Source organism: Hemiscyllium ocellatum, chromosome 39, assembly GCF_020745735.1.
Source record: "Hemiscyllium ocellatum isolate sHemOce1 chromosome 39, sHemOce1.pat.X.cur, whole genome shotgun sequence".
Classification (NCBI taxonomy): Eukaryota; Metazoa; Chordata; class Chondrichthyes; order Orectolobiformes; family Hemiscylliidae; genus Hemiscyllium; species Hemiscyllium ocellatum.
The window spans coordinates 9,651,193-9,665,689 of record NC_083439.1 but is presented as its reverse complement, the minus strand read 5'-3'; the positions used below and the strand labels follow the sequence as shown (position 1 = coordinate 9,665,689).

The following is a 14,497-nucleotide window of genomic DNA, read 5'->3' as shown; positions in this document are numbered from 1 at the left end:
TTGCAGCCATACACAGCTCAGTAAAGAGATGTGTAGCTCCTAACTCTTATCAGTTGAACACCTTTTAAGGTAACCAAAATAAACTTGTTTATCATTGTTTGATTCACTTTCTTACTTGTGAGAAAGCATCATTCATGCTTTTTTAAAAGAATCTTAAATGCTTTTGAAACTTATCTTTGTTTGTTCTGCATTATTTTTGATATTTTGAGTAACAACGTTTTGCCTTTTATAATAGTTTTTGACTAAATGTTGAAAATATGTTGGCGTAGATTAGGGTCAGTTAGCTCAGTTAGCTGGATTGCTGGTTTGCAATGCAGAGTGATGCCAACAGCATAGGTTCACTTCCCGCACCGGCTGAGGTTAACCTGAAGGATTCTCCTTTTCAGCCTCTCCTCTTGCCTGAGGTGTGGTGATCCTCATGTGAAACTTAGTGCCAGTTGACTCTTAATGAGAGGGAGCAACCCTATGGCCTAGTGGGAACATGGGATCTTCATTCTGGCTTCGGATGGTGTACTCATGTTGCCCATTCTCAAGGACACCCCCACCCCAAACCAGGCAAACGAGACAAGTACATTTATCCCTGTAAGGAAAAGTCAACTGTGGATCTTCTGACAAGGAGTCACGGGACTCTAAGCGTTCACTCAGTTTTCTCTCTATAGACGTTGCCAGACTGGCTGAGTTTCTCCAGCACTTCCTGCAGATTTCCAGCTTCTGCAGTTCTTGTTGTGTTTATTTTGGATTTTGATTCTCAGTTTTTGTGAAGGTGCTGTTGGGTCTGGGCTGTGCTTGTCACCTCCCCTGTGTTTGAATTAAAAATCTGTTTTTTTGCAGGGTCACTTTGCAGGGTTTGTTTCTGGGGATTGTATAACATTTTAAGTAAATGCACTAGTGAATTTACATGTTGCAAGTTGCTGATGTTATCAGATCTTCATGTTCTGATGTAGGTCTCTTTGATCAATGAAACAACTGCTCTGAAAACAAACCTTTGCAAACAACTTAGTCCATGAAGGTCACGCAAGACGAGGAAGAAATAGAAATGCAGCTTCAAGCTCGGTTTTCTGGGGGTGTCGTGAATTGCACTGTCAAGACTTACAGATTCCCCACAACCCACAGCTTCTGTTTTAGAAAGCGTCCCTTTTCTAGATTCTTGCAAAGCTTCTCTGTAACCACTGCCTGAGATTGCAAGTTTAGAAATTGGGTATATTTGATAAGTTTCCACGCCAGTATTTTTTAAATTTAAAAGCCAATTACGAGTTAATGTTTTTGCTGCTCTGTGATGTCCAACACAACCTGAATTTTGCAAGATATTTTAGTAAATAGTTTTGTCATCCTAACAAAATAAAGGCCTACTCAGTAAATTGATACATGATGAGACTGGTTTGTTATCCCTTCCTCTATCGAAGCTCTCATAGGAATGACCACTTGGATGATACTAAATGATGGTGGCTGGTACCTTCTGCTACATGAGTATTCAGGAGTTGTAGAGGAAAGAAGGAAGAACTGAAGAAGAGAGCAGCAAGGGAAACAACACTAACCTTTTACCTAAATCCAAAGAGACAGTCGGAAGTGCGAAACCAATTCACAAGGGTGAGAGCAGAATCTATATACCTGGAAACTCTGAGCCAGTTGGTGCCTCTTTTTTTGAGGTAAAGGGCTGAGGGGAGAACTGTTAAGGGTCTTAACACTAAGAGAATATGTGTGAGAGCCTCTTAAACAAGATACCAAACAGTTACGATAGTTACTAATAAATCCATTCGGAAATGCATCAGAAATTTCTTTGCCTAGAGTGTTCAAAATGCTGAATATTTGAGGCCAAAGGCATAAATACAGATGGGGGGAAGGGGTGTTGGGGCAGCAAGCTGGACTTCTGAGGGCAGTAAAATAGAAGGATATCCTGATAGGTTAAAATGGAGTTGAAGTTGAAAAGGCTAGCGCTGGTGTTGAACACTGGGAACCATTAACTGAATTTTCCTAGTATTTACTATGTAACATGAAATTTAATTTAACAGCTGGTTACAACAATACTTAACAGTCCATCTTCACTAGCATATTCCAATTGGATTGTTTCTGGACTCTTCTCACTGTGCATAACCTTCCTGTGTCCTGCATGGAACAAACTTGTACTAGCCTTGGTCAAATTTTACACAAATAATCTCCCCTCAAGATGAATTGGATTGGGATTTGGGTGGGCCACAGTTGTTGCGAGACATGGCGTGTGACATACTGATAATGAAGGGACATTATTTTGGGATTGAAGGAGAACCGTTTTGTTTGCAGGAGAGTGGGTGAGACTCGCGTGATATAGTGTCATAGCCGTTGATTTTTGCTGACTGTGACATGATACCTGTGTTGGCTCCTATAATGTACAAATGGGTGACAGTACTGAAGAATTCAATGAACCTTAATTCCAGTACCTGGTATCTGCTTAAGTACAGTACAAACACAGGCATTTACATGTCCTCGAAGCCAAATAGTCTGATAACAATGGGCGAAGAAGCTGGTCTTGAATCTGTTAGTACGTGTTTTCAAACTTTTGTATCTTCTGCCTGACAGAAGAGAATGCAAGAGAGAATAACTCACGAAGGGAGGGGTCTTTGATTAAGTTGCTTGCTTTCCTAAGGCAGCAGGAAGTATAGATAGATGGAGTTAATGGATGGAAGGCTAGTGACGGACTGGGCTGCGTTCACAACTCTAATTTCTCGTGGACTTGGGCAGGGCAGTTACCATACCAAACTTTGATACATCCAAATAGGATGCTTTCTATGGTGCATGTATAAAAATTGGTAAGAATATTGTGGACATGCAAATTTCCTTAGTCGTCTGAGGAAGTGGAGGCATTGGGGTGCTTTCTTAACCATAGCATCAACGTGGATGAACCAGGATAGATTGTTGGTGATATTTACTTCAGGGAACTTGAAGCTGTTGACCACCTCCACCTCAGCACCATTGAATAGAGACAGGGGCATGTCCTCCACTCCACTTGCTGAAGTTGATGATCTGCTCTTTCAAATTGCTGTAATTGAGGGAGAGATTGTTGTCTTGTAATGTAGCACCGTTTCCTCAGCATGTTGTTCTGCAGGAGGGCTCAGTTAGATGCAGACTGAAACCTCTTATACTATTAGGTCACATGCCATTGTACAGCGATGATAGTGTTAGCATATCCCTTGAAGTGATATCTGCTGAAGATGAGACGTAGCACGACAGTGACTTAATTTTGAACCAGATTACCTTAGATCTGACTTTTGCATAGAATCCCTACAGTGCAGAAGAAGTCCATCTGGCCCATTTGAGTCTGCACCAATCATCAAAGGATCCCACCCAGACCCAGACCCCCACCCAACCCCATAATCCCCCATTTAACATGGCCAGTCCACCTAGCCTGCACATCTTTGGACTGTGGGAGGAATCTGGAGCACCTGGCAGAAATCCACACAGAGACGGAAAAACGTACAAACTCCACACACAGTTACCCAAAGCTGGAATCGAACCCAGATCCCGGGTGCTGTGAGGCAGTAATGCTAACCATTGAGCCTCTGTGCCATCCTCCTCATTCTAATTTTGAGCATTGATGTCCTATATCTTGATGTATTCAATATAAAGTTGAAGAACAGCAAATTTACACAAAATAAGTGAGCTCTTAATTTCAATATTTAGGAACTCATTCAACCGGAGTTAGATACGAGACAAAATGAGAATGCTTGAAGTGAAAAATAGCTGCCTTCATCCTGGACCCTTTTTTTTAAAAATCTTATATTCTGTAGCATTCCATTAAAAAGACTTTTGTAATTAGTGATTCCTGACTATTCCTGTTTCATAAAACATTGATGAAACAACTTGGAGCATGTCCCAGTAATTGTGCAGTTGTTGAAGTGAAGAAACCTGGGTGTTTTCTGCACCTTACAACCTATAATCAATGATGTGTAACTGATTTTAATCATTGCCATTACGTCAGTTGAAATTACTGTATATATTCATAAAATTTCACAACCAGCGTCTTGTGACTTTGACCACAAATAAACAGCAGTAACTAGCATTCTTGTCAAAAGTGCTCCTGTTTTGTGTACAGATCGCATTGGATAGATTGAATGGCTTCTATTATATTTACATATTTATTTTGAGGTTCGGATATCTAAGCATCTTGATCATTTGGAAACCTCCAAAATAAACTTTACTCTTTGTTACTGATTTGAGGGACATCAGAAAAGTAGGTGGGAATGGTACTGCTGAGAGCAGACACCCTTCCTGCCAACACTCCCACCCACACCCCTCTCCCTATGAAGCCCACCCCTACATATGGTTTGGCTCACTTCATGATCCTGGAACTGAGGTACTTGTCCTTCCAAGCACAGCCACAATAACTCTAGTTAGACGAGCAGGAGGCTGGAAGAACACAGCAAGCCAGGCAGTATCAGGAGATGGAGAAATCAACATTTCGGGTATAACCCTTCTTCAGAGGATGGGTGTAAGGGGAGCTGCAGCTAAGGGGGTTAGTGGGGGTGGCAGGGTAAATCTAGTGGCCCTGCTGAGCAAAAGGTGAGATTCCACCAGTGAGACTTGATTTCCAGGCAAAGATTCCATTGCTGATGGTTTTGTCATTGCCAGATCCTGGCTCGTGCTCAGAGGACCTTCCCACAAAGGGTCAGTGCAGGATTTTGTTCTCACCAACTTTAGCTGGCAGCCAGGACCCCCGACACCTCAAAATGATTCCACCCCATGTTTCTGACTTCTCATTTCCTCTCTACTATGATACACTGAGTAAATGATGCCTGTTAGCAAGAATATATCATAAGTTTCTATCTATATAGTTACTTTATTGCTAAAGATGAAATTTACCAGCATTGGAAGTGGAGGGAAGCAAAGGATGCTGTGTAATGCCAGGGACTGGCCCTGTTGACTGATGGTACATAACCTTCAAAGCCGTATTCATATAGAGTAAACAATGATATAGTTCTCAATTATCTTAGACTTTGCCTCCTGTATGGCAGTTTTCAGCCCCAATACTATTTTTCACGTATCCACGCATCTCCTATAGTACACTGTGCCCCCCCCTTTGCCCAGTATAGTTGTACCTAATGTTCATCATCAAGCCCCTCTCCTGCACCTTCTCCTTTTCTCCATTCTTGTATCCTGAGTAACATTGACCTTGGAGAGTATTCATCCTTTTATCTGTCTTGATTGTACTCCATGTATCTCACTTTGCTGTCAAACTTCTCTATATCCACTAACCTTTACACCTTGGCTCTTTACCTGTTTTCACCTTCTCTTCACACTGACCCACCCAACCTCTACCTTACTTTAAAGTACCTTGTGATTTTAAAAAACATTTCAGATTAATTATGGACTTTCAATTAGATTAAATTCCCTTCAGTATGGAACAGGCCCTTTGGCCCAACAAGTCTATACCGACCGTCCGAAAAGTGACCCATTCCCCTACCCCTTGTATTTACCCCTGACTAGTGCACATATCACTATGGGCAATTTAGCCTGGCCGATTCATCTAACTTCCTAGCATTGGACTGTGGGAGGAAACCGGAGCACCCAGAGGAAACTCGCGCAGACACTGGGAGAATGTGCAAACTCCACACGGACAGTTGCCCAAGGCTGGAATAGAACCCAGGTCCCTGGCATTGTGAGGCAGCAGTGCTAACCACTGAACAACCGTGCCATCCCTTTCTATTTCAAGTTGCTGTAACCTGCCTCGTTTGGAAAAGTTGAAGAACTAGAAGAGTTTCTGCTCAGGAAACTTTTAATAGGCCATTCAAACAGCTGTAGAATTATAACAGTATTAGGCAGTGTGCCTCCGTTTTATCAGATTTGCCATTCAGGTTAACATTGGGCACGTAAACCAGTGATAGTACCTATATTAGCTATCAGTGATTAGTTTCCTCGTGTCAGCTATATTTTATACACACTGTCCCACTCTCTTGAGGTGGTTTTGGAATGTTTTATATACTGTCCCTCTCCGTTGAGAGGATTTGGAATATTTTGTAAATTGGGAAGAGTTGGTCACTGAAGGAAAGATGGGGTGGGAGAAATTCTCTGTTAAAATGCTTCCTGATTCTCAAGTATCTCTGGTCAGTCTCCTTCCAGAGAACAGTTGAATTCTGCGAAAGGTTCATTGGACCTGGAACGTTAACTCTGATTTCTCTCCATCGATCAGAGCTCCTGCTGAGCTTTTCTTAAAACTTCTGTTTTTGTTGTTGGTTGGTTGGCTCTGGAGCAGGTGGGCTTTGAGACTTCCTGGCTCAGAGGTAGTTAGCTCCCAATAAGCTAAGCGATATTATTATACAGAGGGTGTCTTTACATTAAATTCTTGACCCTACGGAAAGTAAATTGACTCCTCCAGTGAAATAGTAAGGAAAATAATTGAATTTTTCAGCCTTGGTATGAGAATATTGGTGACAATTTCTGCTGTTACATACTAACAGTGAAACAACTAATGCATGCTGCTCTTGGCTGCTTTTTAGACATCACATTTAGTTGTTTTGAATCATCAAATTATTTGATAATCTCCATCTCATTATCTTTCTGTCTGTGTGTGTGTGTCTCTCTCTCTCTCTCTCTCTCTCTCTCTCTCTCTCTCTCTCTCTCTCTCTCTCTCTCTCTCTCTCTCTCTGTTTAAAGTGAAGAATGTATTCTTGGACCTTCTTTTACATTCAGCACTTTTTTTTGTTGGGATGTGCAGGGGAAAAATCCTCGTTATAACTCCAAACTCCAATGCCAAAACTGAACAAGATTAGCTGAAATCATTCTATTAAGGTACCTGGTGGTGGTGAGGTTTTTCTGGCCTATCCTCTTCAAATAAGGTGATTAATCTACAAGATGCAACAAAAGGTGATCTAATGAGAAAATCTTTACCCTGTCATTGTGTTTTATTGCACTTTTATTGCAATTCATCTCTCTGTTGTGTAAAGTAAACTGGGAGCTTACAGAGAGTCAACTTTTGATCTTTGATTTGCTTGGTATGTCAGATCACTGTTTCCTGCTTCACCACCCAGCTACAGATTTACAATCACTACCTTGTGACTCTCTTGCTCTATTAGTAAGGTCTCTGATAGACTGTGTTTAATGTACTGCAGTTCTACAAAAGTATTGTTACTTTTGTAAGTTTACTTACAAATTTTTTTTTAAAAAGTCCACTTCCTGTATCTAATGTTTAATAACCATCTCAGGCTTGAAATTTTTGGTGTAATTTACACATTTTCTTCTAATTCCAGCCGAATACAGCCTAATTCCACACCTCCAGGCAGGTGAAAGGAGACCTCCTGGTCCAGAGGGAGCTGTCACTACATAAGTGTTTTTGTAGTTTCCTGCCCAGTCTCATTTCATTGATACATCAGTCTTGAGCAGAAAGTCAAACCCCAATCCAGAGATCTCAGCATGTAATCTAAAGTTTGGATTTGATTTTTATTTAAATTGGCTTTTTCAGAGATGCTATTACATACCTCCTGTAAAATTAAAAACATACCATGAAAGAAAATGCATATTTTTGTGATTACTTTAGTGAACCCCTTATTACACATCTTCTGAAACAGGTGGGTCTTGAACCTGTGCCTCCACAACCTTGAGGTAGGGACACTATCACTTTACCTCCAAAAGTCCTTAAACTTTGAAGTAATCAAAAGCAGCCGGCAAGAGAACTCTGGCCTGATACAAAATCCAGGAATGTTGCACCGTCTGATGTCCCATAATCTCATTTGAGTTGTTAAACTGTGTCCCACCTGCTGCCTTCAGAAGATGTGAAAGATTCCACGGCACTATCTTTGAAGAGTAGAGGAGTGTCCCCAGTGTCTTGGCCAATCTGCCTTCAATCACAACTAAAAAAACAAATGATGCAATCTTCTAGCTTGCTGCCAAGTTTTCCTGCATTTCAATAGTGACTAATGTCAAACTTATTTATTCGTAAAAAACACTTTGAGGGATCGGTGGGTTGTGCAAGATATAATTTAAATGCATCTATCTATGTCTTAACTTATGCAAATGCTGTCTAATGTGAGAATCGTTTACCAAGGTGTGGGCTAAGCAGTCATATAGTTGTGTGTGCAAGCTTTCAAACAAACTAAAGTCAGTAAATCTCCTCACATAAAGGCTTCCAGCAGCAAAGCTACCAGATTGTTACCATCTTAACTGGTTCATGAATGTCCTGCCTATTCCTATCTCACATGCGAATAGATGACTGTTGTTGGTCCTTGGGTTTTTTTTGGATTTATTTCAGATTTGGCTATTCCACTGCCTGTCTGGAGGGTCTGCCCTAATCTACCCTCTGTAAATTTGAGGTCGTCTAAAATGCTGCCCGCGCAAGCTTCAAATACTCACTGTCCCTGTGCTTGCAGTCCTACACTGGCTCCTGGGCAAGCAAGGTCTTGCTTTTAAAAATTTCTCACCCAGTTTATAAAACCATCCTATCTCTTTAACCTCCTGCAGCCCACAAGCACCCTGAGATAGATAGTTTCACTCGGGTAGGTGATGGCCTAAAGGTATTATCGCTAAACTATTAATCTAGAGACCCAGGTAATGTTCTGGGAACCTCGGTTTGAATCCTGTCATGGCAGATGGTGGAATTTGAATTCAATAATAATCTGCAAATAAGAGTCTAATGATAACCAGGAAACCATTGCAATTGTCAGGAAAAACCCATCTGGTTCACTAAAGTCCTTCAAGGAAGGAAATCTGCCATCCTCACCTGATCTAACCAACATGCGACTGCAGACCTACAGCAATGTGCTTGAGTCTTAACTGCCCTCTTGGCAATTAGGGATGGGCAATACATGCTGGCCTAGCTAGTGACACCCACATCTCATGAATGTTTTTTTAAAAAAAACTCATTTAATTCTGGCTTCTTGAGCATCCCTAATTTTAATTGTCATTGGTGGCTGTAACTTCAGTCGCCACAAACCTTCAGTCTAGTGATCGACCAACACTCCAAGCATGACCTGCCCCATGTGCAGCAGAATCTGTGTTTTGTGCGTTGGATTTATCAGCTATTTCCAAACCCATCAGACTGGAGTGGATGACCGTCATTCTCAATCCTAGGGACTGCTATAGGAAAAAGAGCTGCCTTAACCATAAACTCTGTAATACCCTGCCTCTAGATCGCTGCTTTCGTAACCTCCCTTTCCTTCTTTAAGACATTCTTTAAAGCCTACCTTTTTGCAAAGCTGTTAGCCATTTGATCTAATGTCTCCTCATGTGACTAAGCATTCTGGATTTTTAAAAAAAATTGCATTAAAGCAGCTACATGTGTACAGGTGGTTGTTGTTGCTGGGCTGAAGTGATCTCATAGCTGAGGAAGGTACAGTCTTAAATATAATGCCAGTTGTCCATAGCCTGAGAACAATATTTTAAAGATATAATTTGAGTTTCTTCCAGAACAACTACTGTTTCAGTGGAGGACAAACCATGAAATATGGATGGAGGAACAATTCACTTATTACATTGAGCTTGTACTTTCTCATATACCCAGCTCAGTTCATGAGCCACAAATTTCAGCAACTCCAGACAAAGATGATTTAAGCCAGATGAAAAAAAAATTCTCCATACATTTTTGCCATGCACTTAATGTCATAATTGCTCCATAAATTTCAAAGGTTATCTGTAAACTTCAGTCCTGTATTTTTGGCAGAGGCTGTGTTTTTACAAGAGTTAAGCGACTTAGTTCATTGGCTCTTACAAGGGTAAGTCCCACAGATCAGTGAGAAGTCAAAATCCTTTGGATCTCTTGCCTGGTGCAATAACTACAAGGCAGCATTATAGTGAAACTGTATCATATTGTACAGGGAGCTCTGAGGAAAGTGTTTCTTGTTGATATTTGATATGGTGTTTTTTTCCTTTTGAATGCAATTGTGGTACACAAACACTTCATCTAAAAATGTAACTGTGTCTCAAAGAGGGACTTTACATCACAACCGTCATTACTGTGAGACTAGAGAGCTATCTATGAGCCAAACTGTTGCTATTCAGTGAAGCAACAACCATAATGTGGCTGCACCCTTATTCTCAAGTAATTTGCAACCTTGATAATCTGATAATATGATGCTTTTATGTTTGGTCTTGTACTTGAGGTACTTTTAGAATTGTAGAGACAGTATATTGAGCTCTGCTATTTAGCTATCAAAATGTGGGATTAATTACCCCAGTTTGCGTAATTAAAATCACTTGCAATTGTAAACCTTTGTTTTCTTCTATCTCATTGACTGATTGGTTAAGAGAAGGAGAGGTTTCCTAATCTCCCTCCACCAACTGCATCTGGAAATAGAATGGGATCCTTTGACTGGCTTCTCCTTTAATAAGGTGCAAGTGTGCCCCTATAATTCGCAAAGCTTATTCAAACCAAATGTTGTGGCCTTGAAGTTTAGAAACTGCCCAAAATTCTCATAACCTTTTAAATAAAAAAAAAGCTTTGTATTTTGTTTTCCCCAAAGCTCCCGCAGTTTCCTCCTTTGGCATGTTCTCAGGCAGGGATAATAAGTCTTTGTGTAAATTCTGATATTTTAACTTTCATCTTTTCAGGTTATTGTGGCATTTTGAAGGAAAATACCATCTAACGAACGATCTTGCTCTGAGTAAGTTTGCTGTGAAACCCGTATTACATTGTGATATAATGTTCGCCCTCCTTTTCCATTTCCTACAGTGTAATTCACATGATAGTCTTGTGTGAATGGTTTCCTTTGCCTTGTGAAATATTTTCACACATCAAATGCCCTTGGGGAGAGAGGAAAGATATGAGATAGACCTAAGGGACAACTTTTTCACGCAGAGGGTGGTACATGTTTAGAATATGCAGCCAGAGGAAATGGTGGAGGCTAGTACAATTGCAGCATTTAGAAGGCATCTGACTGGGTATATGAATAGGAAGGGTTTGGAGGGATATGGGCTGGGTGCTGGCAAGTGGGACTAGATTGGGTTGGGATATCTGGTCGGCATGGACAAGTTGGACCGAAGGATCTGTTTCCATGCTGTACATCTCTATGAATCTATAGTCTCATGGATTCTGGGGGGAAAAAAAATTATTGATGGCTCTAGAGGGATAGAGCAGTTGGAAGATTTTCAAATGCTTCACGCAAGGTGAATAGAGAAAAGGAATCCTGGCTTGTTTCCTAATCCAAGAATGCTGTTTGTTGCACCACTGAGCTCAACTAGTTCATCATAGAATGAAAATCCAGTATAGGAACTGTAGGGCTCAGAATTGGTGACCTTGCTGCAGTAAGGAAACGAGGAACTGCTGATGTGGCTCATGGCCAAATACCGTTTTGAAGAATCAAGAAGAAAGGAGTGTAGGTTCATGGTGAAAAGTCGGCCTTTCAGGACTGGGATGAGGAGAATTGTCATCACACAGTAGGTTATGAATCTCAATCATGTCAAAGGCATTGGATGCTCAGTTCCTGAGTGTATTCAAGCTGAGATTAATAGTTTTTTGAGCACTGAGGAAATGAGAGGTGTAGGGACTGGGCAGTCAAGTGAAGTTGAGTTAACATATCAGTCTTAATGATCGAGCAGGCTTGAGTAGCTGTGTGGGTCACTGCTTCCATTTCTTCGTTTTTATATTTATTTACTCGCTGAGGAGTACTGTGCTAGTTATTGTGCTATCCACTAGCTTAAGAACTATTTATAAACACTCTGGTTATTTATGTAGTGCTGCAGAGGAATCCATCCATTGGAAATATACAGTGAATGCATTCCTATACAGTGAGTTTTGTTATAAAATACTAACCATGCCTGAGAAGTCAGACACGTCCCTGGAGGTGCCCAAATAATTGCTGTACGAGGGCAGCAAATGAACTGAACAACAAGGGCAGCATGCTAGCTCAGTGGTTAGCACTGTGGTTTCACAGCGTCAGGGACCCGGGTTCGATTCCATCCTCGGATGACTGTCTGTGTGGAGTTTGTACGTTCTCCCTGTGTCTACGTGGGTTTCCTCCGGGTGCTCCGGTTTCCTCCCACAATCCAAAGATATGCAGTTTAGGTGAATTGGCCATGCTAAATTGCCCGTAGTGTTCAGGGCTCTGTAGGTTAGTGGTAAATGCAGAGTAATGGGGAATAGGTTTGGGATGACTGGTCTTTGGCAGGTCAGTGCGCCTTTGTAGGGCGGAAGTCTTTCCAAGCTGTAGGAATTCTTCTATGAAACTAATGACAGAGCTTCCAAAGCACTCTGTCAGGCAACTTGTATCTGAATGGAGAGATCTTTAACTGCAACTTCATAGTTAAAGCAGTTTCTGTAATTTGGTTCCCATGGTGGTCAGTCCCTGAACACACTTGGAAGAGGCCACCAATGTACTTCTAACATAAGGATGTCAATGTTTATCTCGCACTCAAATGAAAGATACACACAGTGACATTATCGGATAACTGGATGAAACAATCTTGCAAAAGTGAAGATTGAATCATTTTACCCTCAACAACAGTCTAACACACATTCAAACCTCAATGTAAGGTCATTGAGTTTCCATTTTAAAGTTCCTTACTGACTTGCTATGGCTGATCTTTATTTCTTTCCAGCAAACATCTGCATTGAATCAGTGCAATTTCTTTAGTCAGTGTCTCTTGCTTAGACACAAACAAATTGCTGATACATTTCACTTATTTTGTTTGTGGGTTCCTTTAAATTTCACTCATGCAGCCTTCTGTTATTGGAGCTCATCCCTTACTAAGAATTTAAATCACTCGAACTTAGTTCCTTTCACCCTGACTGCTCTGGAGTCTGTTAAACGGCACTGTTGATGTTACCAGCCTTGTTTTCCTCTGGAAGAAACTTGCAGACTGTCAAGAAAGGAAATCTGCCCACTTTCTGACCTTTTTAGATGGTTCTACTTTTCTAAAAGAATTGGCTTCTATCTCTGTTGACCTGTGTCATATAGCACTGAACTAATCACCCCGAAGTTGATTAGATGCATGCAAATCAAACTTCAGATACCTGGTACTACACTCAAATCAAAAATGTAGCTAAAATGAGGTGCTATCCTCTTGACACACAATATGGAACTACAAACTAAAGCAAGACCATAGTTCTGTCCAGTTTGAAGATGTTTCCCAGTAGTAACAATATCATGAACCTTCATCACATAAGCTTGTTGGCATCTGTAGTTTCTGATGTTTCCCTGAAGGTTGCAGGATGGACCATAGTGAAATATACTGTGCTGCATATTATTGAGAACTGTATCCTAGAGCTGGAACATGTGCTATAATTTGCTTTGCTGCTTTGTATTTTGGTGGAATATTAGCCCATTCTGCTAACGGACACTGATGTTTAACCCACATTCTATGGCAGAGATGGTTAGAACCGGGAGATCTAAGAATCTGTGCAGAGATGGTTAGAACCAGGAGGTCCCGTGAACCTAGCAAAGAACAAAAGTGTTGCTTCAATTATACAGGGCATTAGTGAGACTGCACTTGTGTACAATTGTGGTTCCCTTACTTGAGAGATGTAGTTGTGTTGGAGGTAGTTCAAAAGATTGATTCCAGAGATGAGGGGTTTGTCTTATGAAGAGAGATTCAGTGGTTTAGGCCACTACTCTCTTGAGTTTACAAGGATGAGGGGAAATCTAATTGAGGTACGCCAGATGCTAAAGGGGATTGATTAAGTTGACGTTAAAAAATAGTTTCCTTTAGTGGAGTAATGCAGAAAAAGATGTTGTAGTTTTAGGATAAGGGGTAGCAGATTTAAAATGGATGAGGAGAAATTACTTCTCCCAAAGAAGAGTGTAAGGCTGGAATTCACTACCCCAGAGTGCAGTGGCAGGGCATTGAATACATTTAAGAAGGAGATAGAGAGATGTTGAATGATTCTAGAGAGCGGTCAGGAAAGTGAAGTTGGGCCAAGATGAGATTGACCATAAACAAAACCAGAAATTGTTGGAAAAACTCAACAGGTCTGGCAGCATCTGCGTGGAGAGAAACAGTTATGAGAGCAGATTCACCAGAATCAAAATGTTAACTCTGTTTTTCCCACTCCACAGATGCTCCCAGACCTGCTGAGTTTCTCCAGCAATTTCTGTTTTAGTTTCTGACTTCCAGCATCCTCGGTTCTATTTTCTTTGGTGAGATCAGCCATGGTCAGAGCAAATGATAGGAGCAGACTCATAGTGCCGAGTTACTCACTGCTGCTCCTAGTTCTTGTGTTCTAAAAGAGACATTGAAGCAGCATAATTAACAAGGTGCATCTTTGGATAGATGGCGTATTTTCATAATACGTTCTGTTACAAAAACAGATGTTGAAGATTATATATCCAGAGCAAATGGGTAGCCATGGGTACCCTCATGGGCCCCAGCTATGCCTGCCTCTTTGGGTATGTGGAACAATCCATCTTCCACAGCTATACAGGCACCATTCCACATCTTTTTCTCCGCTACATTGATGACTGTATTGGCACCAACCCATGCTCCTATGAGGAGGTTGAACAGTTCATCAATGTCACGACCACCCCTGTCTGCGAACTGCAGAGACTATTTCCTTTGCGACTCCCTTGTTAGGTCCATGCCCCCTACCAATCCACCTGCCACT

General features: G+C 41.2%; 1 protein-coding gene across 7 annotated transcripts in view; it reads left to right on the top strand.

The window, feature by feature from the left end:
• LOC132834379 (A-kinase anchor protein 13-like) overlaps positions 1-14,497 on the top strand; it is a 416,727-nt gene that overhangs the window by 21,148 nt on the left and 381,082 nt on the right. For 6 of the 7 annotated variants that reach the window (XM_060853225.1, XM_060853232.1, XM_060853231.1 and 3 more), the window contains exon 2: positions 10,510-10,562. The exons of the other annotated variant lie outside the window; for it this stretch is intronic. The gene's annotated coding sequence lies outside the window, so the exon portion shown is untranslated. The remainder of the gene's footprint in view (positions 1-10,509; positions 10,563-14,497) is intronic. 7 annotated transcript variants of the gene reach the window in all.